General features: G+C 44.2%; 1 long non-coding RNA gene across 3 annotated transcripts in view; it reads right to left on the bottom strand.

The window, feature by feature from the left end:
• Positions 1–382: 382 nt before the first annotated feature.
• Positions 383–8,859, bottom strand: part of LOC141490898 (uncharacterized) — a 37,861-nt gene continuing 29,384 nt past the window's right edge. For all 3 annotated transcript variants that reach the window (XR_012469391.1, XR_012469390.1, XR_012469389.1), the window contains one exon: positions 383–2,333. This is a non-coding gene — a long non-coding RNA (uncharacterized LOC141490898). The remainder of the gene's footprint in view (positions 2,334–8,859) is intronic.

The raw sequence follows: 8,859 nt of genomic DNA, 5'->3' as shown, positions 1-8,859 counted from the left end.
CTTTCCTTCCTTCCTTCCTTCCTTCCTTCCTTCCTTCCTTCCTTCCTTCCTTCCTTCCTTTCTCTCTCTCTCTCTCTCTCTCTCTCTCTCTCTCTCTCTCTCTCTCTCACACACACACACACACACGGCTCTCACACAGAAGCACACTTAGGAAATCTCTTCCTTCTCACAAATTCCTCTTCCCACTCATCTCCTTTGGGGGTGAGAATCTTCTCTCATGTAAACGTGAGTTTGGAGACAGAGGGAGGGGAACTGGAGGCTCTTGTACAGGTGATCCACTTCCCCTCTCCGCCCCTTACCTCCCCCTTTCCCCCCTTACCTCCCCCTCACACTTAGGCAGCCAGGCATATCTGGCCCCAGTAGACAAAGGGTTAAAGCCATTTGGTGGTAGAGCCAGAGCCATTAGGCCCAATAATTATGAAATTATCAAGGTGCTCAGGTGACTGCTAATCTCACACATACTGTTCAGCTCCCCGGCTAATGAGCTGAAGAACTCCCGGGCCTCATCCTTCTTGCTGAATGGTGCCCTGCAATTAATGAGCTTCCTGGAAGCCCAACAGTGTGGGGGCCAGCAAGGGGGCCAGGGGAGCTAGCAGGCAGCTTGCTCCTTTCTTCCACCCCACTGCTCCCTGGCCCCCAAAGCTACAGCCCCACTAGCTATTTTTCAAGGCTGGACCTTCCTTTGGTTGGCACAACTGGCTGAGCCCTACAAAGGTCAGAGATGGGGGTAAGGGGCAGGAGGAAGGGAAGATGTAGAAGTAGCAGGTAAGGAATAGGTAATTGGAGAACTGGAACCTGAGATGAACTTGAAGGGTAAGTAGCCAGTTTCAGGGCCCATGTGATGAAGACTCTATCTGCCTGACTATACAGCCAACCCAAGGAAAACCTTAGAGAGCAGAGGACTCCATGTGGAGGAAGGAGGATGATGATGAAGAATGACGGCGATGGGGGCTGATGATAGTGGTGGTACCCATATCTTTGCAGATACCAGAAGAAGACAAAAAAGCTTCCAGAATTCCTGAATAGTACAGGCCTAGAGTTGAAGAGAGGAAGATACCTTTTCATGAAAATTCTTCAGGGACCCTCAAATCCTAGAGCTGGTGGAACCTTGATGATCGTCAGTTTGTCCTTCATTTTCAAAGAAGACCATGGCATAGGGAGGTGACACATGACAAATAAGTGAATTGAACTTGAGTGGGGGTGGGGGCTGTGCTAAGTCACCAGCCTCACTTTCTCCTCCAGATCCATCTGGGTCCAGTGGCCTGATATGGATCAGGATGACTGGAGATGGCCCTGGATGTGAGGCAATCAGGGTTAAGTGACTTGTCCAAGGCCACACAACTAGTAAGTGTCAAATGTCTGAGGCTGAAGTTTTGAACTTAGGTCCTCCTCACTCCAGGGCTGGTGTTCAATCCACTGTATCACCTAGGACACTAAAGAGGATCTAAGTTCCTATTTCCAAGCTAGTGACCCCAGATGGAATAAGAAGGGGAGAGCTGGAATTTTTTCTATGACATCTCTTCAGGGGCCCTGGTAGAAGTCAGGAACCTTAACAGCTAATTTCTGGTTCCATCAGAGATAGCATGAGGACAGTTTAAATGATTCTTTCCTAGGTATACTGTAGGCAGAATAAGAATACTTTCTTAGAAGTAGGGTTAGGGAATACTCATGAAGTGTGATAGGAAGCTTCCTCCAACCATTACCCAAATATTTCCTCATCAGCCTCAACTAATCATCCAGGGTCTCCCAGCATGGGGTTTGCTTCTTTGGGCTGTTACAGATGAAATTTAACAAAAAGGACCCAGTGAGGAGGGCCTGAGAAAATACAGAAAAGGAAAGAGAAGAACCATTAATCCCTCCTCACCCAATATTCTACTTTAACTCATTTAATTAGCCCATCTTCACCTACTGGCTCAACCTTAAGCATCAACATTCTGTATTCTCTGGTTTAAACAAGATGGCAGCTGAGATCCCTTCACTTCTCAAGCTCTGTGATTCTATAAAGCTATCCTCATTCCTCACCCTCAACCATTAACTTATTCATTCTCATTAATCCATACTCATCGATTATTAACCTTACCATTGACTCACCATCTGCTCATGCTCCATCAACCCATTCTCACCTGTAGCCCATGTCCTCTAAGTCTCCATCATAGATGAGTGCTCACACACATTCACAGAGAGTTGCATACATCATGTATGCATGGATATAGACACAGATATGCTCCCAGAAATACTTGCAGATAAGTAGGCAGACATGGCACCCTTTCCTGGCTTTTGGAGTGGCCCTCCAGTGGGAGCAGATCCTTACCAGGGCTTTCTTTGACAGGGGTCTGTAAGGGGTGAGACAGGGGAAGAACAGAGTTGACAAGGACCCTGTTGTGCTATTGAATCTTCCTAAGGACTGAGAGCCCTCACTCTGAAGTGTGCAGGAGTGAGGGGTTTCCCAGATCCAGCTCCTATACCCTCCCTGGAGAAGAAACCTTACCATCTTGTTAGGGACTCATTAGAGTTGAGGAGGACGGACAGGAGGGGAAGTTGCTGAGCCTTTGATGCCACTCGAGTGCGAGGATGTCGGCTGTCTCCCCCTCCTCCTTCCCCCTGCCTGCCTGCCAGCTCCGCCGCCAAGGAGCCCGGGAAGCCGCCTTTGCCAACTGGCGATAAATTTCATGAACATCATAAACGTAAGTGGTTTCTGGAGAGCAGGGCAGATTGCACATAAAAATCCCCCTTCTGTCCCTGGAACAGGGGAGGCCTTTCTTGGCAATTGGAGCCCCACACGTCGGCTCCCAAGCTTCCAGGGCAGAGGGGATGCCAGTTGTATCTCTAGAGGCCACCTCCTCCCCCTCCTCACCCAAACACACACACTGCCTTGAGGTCTGGACTCTGGGGCTTTGGCCAGGGGCAAGAAATGCCTATGTCCAGACTTGGGCGGGGGGAACCATCTACCCCTCTCCCCTTCAGAGTCCTAGCCACACACACCAGAGAGTTCACTGGGAAGGGTGAGGGGATTTAGATGTGGATATCTCCAGAGACCTAACTGGTCTTACCCTCATACCCTTGCAGGTCCCTGGCTAAAGGCCCTGGCAGAGATTTCTGCCAGGAAGACTGAAGAACCCAGGGCTGAAGAGATGCAGGGAAGAGTCTGCTCTTGGGGCTTGGCAGATTCTTGCCTCTTCCCTGACCAGCCTATATTCTTTTGGGCAACTTCAGAATATTTTCATCATCATCATCATCATCATCATCATCATCATCATCATCATCATCCCTGACATCCCTTTATCATTTTAAGAAACATTGTCCATGCATTGTCTCATTGACCACCATCCACACCTGATTAACCCCATTTTCCAGACCAGAAAATCAAGAATTCATACCACCCAGCTAGGAAATCTCAAGAGTCAATATGTGAATATAATCTTAATAGCAAGCATTTTTATAGAACTTTAACATTAGTTATGTTCTTTATGAGGAAATGGTATTTCACTTGATTCTTATAACAACTCTGGGAAGAAGATGCTATCATTATGCCTATTGTGCAGATGAAGAAACTGAGGTAGATAGAAGTGACTTGTCCATGCTCACAGGTCCAACATTGTGTTGACTGAACTCTATGGGTTCTTAGAAGATTTACAGCTAGATAGATCCTTAGCTGTCTTCTCATCCAATCCTTTATTTTTAGATGAGGTAACAGGTCCAGAGAGGAGAAAGCCTTTGTTTGGATATCCCTAAAATGAGAATCATAAACCCTATACTTCCACCCCTAGGAATGTTATGAAGCACAAATAAGATACAGTATTTACATGTGTTCTAAAATGTTATGTAAATTCAGCCATGACTATAATTGCTATTAATATTGGGGAAGAGGAACAGGGAAATGGATAGATGACATTTCCCAGGCTGAGTCCTCCAGACTCTTCTATCAAAGTTCTACAGGTCTATATCAAAGCTCTATGCCTCCTGTGACCCAGTTTAGGGAGCTGCCTGCTCCAAGGGTCCCCCAGGACTCAGCCTTTTCCTCCTGTTCTTATGCCAGAGACAAGTTTCAAACCAAAGGGATGGTCACATTCCTGTTTATAACCCAGACTGGCTTTGTGAGGAATCCTGTTGCTGCTGAGATACCTTAAATTAGGGTTTGTGGGTGATGGTTACCACCACACACACACACACACACACACACACACACACACACACACACACACACACCCCTACATTGAGCCAGCCCAGCTGGGCTTCCCATCCTTATAGGTCCAGTCCTGAGGGAATGGAAAGAACACAAACTTTCATTTTTTGTCTTTGTATCACCCGATAGCTAGCCATATAGTAGGTGCTTAATATTGTTGTTGATTGATTGATCAAGTCTTCTCCTTAATCTTCACAGTTTCACACCTCTCCTTTCTACTCCACAGCTACAGCTATCACCCTATTTCAGGCTTCCATTAGTTCTTGCCTATATTATTGCAGTGGTCTCTTGACTGGTCTCCCTGCTTCTCCACTACCCCCTCCTTTCTTGGGCATGTAGCCAAGGCCACCTTCCTAAGGCATGGGTCGGATCATGGCCCTTTCCCTGTTTAAAAATCCCCAGTGGCTCAACATTATACACAGAATAAGACTGAAATTCCTTAGCCTGGCAACCAAAGCTCATTGTAATCCATCCTCTCTCTCTCTCTCTCTCTCTTTAGGCCTATGTTTTCCCATCGGACACATTGAAATATTAGGCTCTGGTTGGGCCAGTTAGACCACTGTTTCCTTCTCCACCTCTCCATATACCATTCTCCCTGTCTAGAGAACCCTCCCACTTTCTCTCCACCCATGCTATCCAGTCTGTTTGTCAAGGCCCAGTCTTCTGTGCAAAGCTCTGCCTCCTCTGAGTCCTTATGGTCTATTCTCTAAGCACATAGAGCCAAGCATCTTTCCTGAGCAAAGCTTGGCTCTTCGAATCCACTGTAAACTCCCTGAGGACAACCTTGGATCTGCTGTCCTCTGACTTCCCTAGACAATAAGCTCTAGGAAGGTTTGGTCTGGGTGTGTTCCTCCACTGTCTTTCCCAGACTGAGAGTTCCCTGAGGGCAGGAGCTAGGTCTGCTTCTCAGTCTCCCCACCAACTGGAGAGGATTCAATAACAATAATAAATACTGATTAATTGTTCACAATAGTAATTAGTCGATTATAAATAATCTTCCAGGTAACTTCTCTGATGCCTCCTGGGTTCTATTCAACAAACTATGCAAAGACCCTTCTTCCGCCCCAAATAAAACATCAGCTGTATCTGAAAAGAAGCCAGAGTATGAGCCTACATTTTCAGAGAGAAAACTCTAGCAAATCCTATCAAGCTGGAAAGGCTTTGAGAATAGACCCAGCAAAAGACTTCCAGTCTGTCCTCCAATGACCTGCCTTCCTGGGTTCAACAATACTGATCACCAAGGGGACCAACAAGGGATGACTCAAGAAGCTTTCTAAGACTATCTGCCACTGATGCAAGGGCTGCAGTGGGTGGAGAAAATACCCATATGGATGAAATCACAGATTCTTTTTGTATTGAGGTAATCAAAATTATCATTATTGTCGTTGATGAATTATTAATTAAACAGACAGAAACAGAAAAGTGCACAAAAGGTAAGATGAGCAGACAGAGAGATGGAGAGAGAGAGAGAGAGAGAGAGAGAGAGAGAGAGAGAGAGAGAGAGAGAGAGAGAGAGCAGAGACTAGTCATGCCAGGAAAAGATACAGCTGATCTGAGAAGAAAATGGATCCAAAACAATTGGTTTGGAGTCAAGGAATCTGAGTTCAAAACCCAGCTCTGCACTTTATCCATGTGACCTGGAACAAGACACTTGATATTTCTGGTTCCCAATTTTCCTATCTGTAAAAATGAATGGACTAGTTCTACAATCCCATAATCTAATAATAATAATAATAATAATAATAATAATAAATGATAATAATAATAATAATGGCAATAAGCATGGTATTGCTATAGTGAGATAAAAGGCTTTGGGAATCAGAGGCCCTGGACTTGGATCTCAGCATTGACTTTATTATTTTTGTGATTTGGGATAAATCACATACTGTCCCTGGGTTTCTCAAGGGACAGGACTCTAAAAACTTTGAGATTTCTCCTAACTCAAAATTACAATTGTAATAGCTACCTTTCTCCCACCCAAGCAAACTCTCATTTTTTCCTTCCTTCTACTGGGGGAACAATGGCAACATATTTAAGTATTGTCTGTTCTGAGTACATATGAAGAAGTGGGGTGGGATGGGGTAGGAATAAGAAAGGAAGTAGAGTTAGGGGTGATCCAAAATCATGGCAAGGAAGAGGGTCTCATCAACAGAAACTAGAAAGTTGCAGAGAGGGACAAGGTTGAGGAAGATGATTTAATAATTCAATTTAGCAAACTTTTATTAAACCCCTGTTATGTGTAAGTCAAGGCATCAGACAAAAATGTAATCCGGAGGGCCAGCAAGGTGGCACAGTGGATACAGAGCATTAACCCTGGAGTGAGGAGAATTTGTGTTCAAATCTGGCCTCAGATACTTATTGTGTCTGTGTGACCCTGGGCAAGTCACTTAATCTGACTGCCTCCCAAAAAAGTAATTGGAAATACATATACATATATATATATATATATATATGCATATGTTTTTTGCAAGGCAAATGGGGTTAAGTGGCTTGCCCAAGGCCATACAGCTAGGTAATTATTAAGTGTCTGAGGTCGGATTTGAACTCAGGTACTCCTGACTCCAGGGCTGGTGCTCTATCCACTGTACCACCTAGCCACCCCAAAAATATTTAACAAAATAAAGATACAATAGCTTTTGGATAATGATAATATATGGTTTTCTGAGTTAAGATGGAGCTGCAGGGATCCTTTTATATAAGTCCATTACTATTTGAGTTTGATACCAGTGACAGAGGAAATGGAGGATCAATGCTTTGGAGTCAGTCTTGTCTCTCACATACTATGTAACCCTCGCTAGTTACTTAATCTCTTCCTGCCTCAGTTTTCACATCTGTAACGTAGGAACAAGAATGCTACCTATGTCTTAGGGTTGTTGTTTATAAAATCTAAAGAGATAACTTGCATAAAATGTTATAGAAATGCTAACTATCATTACTCCTTTGTTGCATTAGTCTAGCAAGGGTGAAAGAGGAACTAAATTAGAATAGTAGCAACATGAGTGGAGAGGAGGGGCACATACCAGAGAAGCTGTGGAAGTAGAAACATTAAGACTTGGTAGCTGTCTGGAGATTCCCAGGAGCTGTCAAATGTTGATATGGGGACAGAAAGGAGAAGAAGAGGCAGGAAGGGGAGTGGAGAAAGTCGAGTGGACAGAGGGACAGGAAGGTCATGAGAGAGAATCAGGAAACCAAAGAAAGAGAGGCAGTATCCAGAAGAATAACAGTATCAAATGCTACAGAATGGATGAGGTCTGAAAAAAGGACAATGGATTCATTGATGATAATAATTACCACTTAAATATCCTTTTAACATTTGCAAAGGACTTTAATACATTAACTTATTTGATCTTCACAATTCTGTGAAGTCAGAAGGATTAGTGATTTCACTGAACTAGAATACTGGATAGAAGCACTAACAAGAAAAGAGGGGGAAAGAGTCCAGATCCTGATAAGTTCTCTGGAAAAGAAGGGAATTTCAGCAGCAGGGGCTTTTGCTGGCATTAGGTGAAAGGCAGCAAAGACTAAGTGTGGACACAGAGACAAAAAAGGTAAACTCAGAGTCAGGGACACAAAGAAACATAAGAGGCAATGAAGAAAGGAACAAAAAATGAAGAAAAAGAGAAACAGTGAGAAAGTGAGAGAATCAGAGACAGACAGAAACAGTCTAAAATACGGAAAAAAGATGAAATACAGAGACCATAAAAGACAAGAAATAGTGACAGAAACAGAAAAAAGATGAAAATGGTGAGAGATACAGAGAGATAATCAAGAGAGGCACAGAAAAGGGGATGCAAAAGGGTGAGAGAAGAGACAGACATTCAGAGGCAGAGATAAAGAGAATAACAGAACAAAGGGAAAAAAGAGAGAAAGGAGAGATGGAGGAGGATGGATGGGAAAAGATGCTGCAAATGTCTGAATGAGCCAGATGATAAATGAAGGACCAGGGTGTTGAGTAGATTGAATTACAGGAGGTGAGTAGAGAGCCAGCAAATAATGAAGTTGAATAGAATCTGGGAAAAGATGAGATGTGTACCCTGGAGAGGGGGCTGAGAAGAGAGACAGCTTCAGAGTAGAGGAAAGACAGGCTCCCCATAGAGTTGGCAGTGCCTCTGGTGCCTTTCTTACCTTAGCCACCTTCTTTGGATTTGACTTTAACCATGACCCTAATCTGAATCTAAACCTTGTCTAGACAGTCACAAACTTTATCATAATCCTCATCAGACTTCCAATCTAGCACTCATATCAAAATGGAGTCAAATCTCTAATCCTTCCGGCCAGTGCTAACCTTTAAGTCTAACTTTCTACTCATCCACCTCCTCCAGGAAGCCTCAGCACCTAAATGGGGTCAGTCCTGGGCCTTATCTCTGGACTGAGCCTGGACTAGAAATCCAGATCTGTCCAGATGAGACAGACAGAAAAATGGATCAGAGAACTGTGTGTGCAGGCATGTGTAAGTATTGGGTGAGGGGAGGAGGTATCCAAGGGATGTCTCTCAGCGTGTCTTTCCTCTTTGTCTAACACTATCACAGGGCTGGAGTGTGGTGAATGTTGGACACAAAATACAATGGGTAACAAAGTGAGGTTATCTTTATTAAAAGTCCTCAAGAAGAAACTGGGTGGCCCCTTACTTGTCAGAGAGATTGTAGGAAAGATTCCAGCTCATGTACAGGTTTATA

This window comes from Macrotis lagotis, chromosome 1 (genome assembly GCF_037893015.1).
Source record: "Macrotis lagotis isolate mMagLag1 chromosome 1, bilby.v1.9.chrom.fasta, whole genome shotgun sequence".
Taxonomy (NCBI): domain Eukaryota; kingdom Metazoa; phylum Chordata; class Mammalia; order Peramelemorphia; family Peramelidae; genus Macrotis; species Macrotis lagotis.
This window is presented reverse-complemented; position numbering and strand designations above follow the sequence as displayed.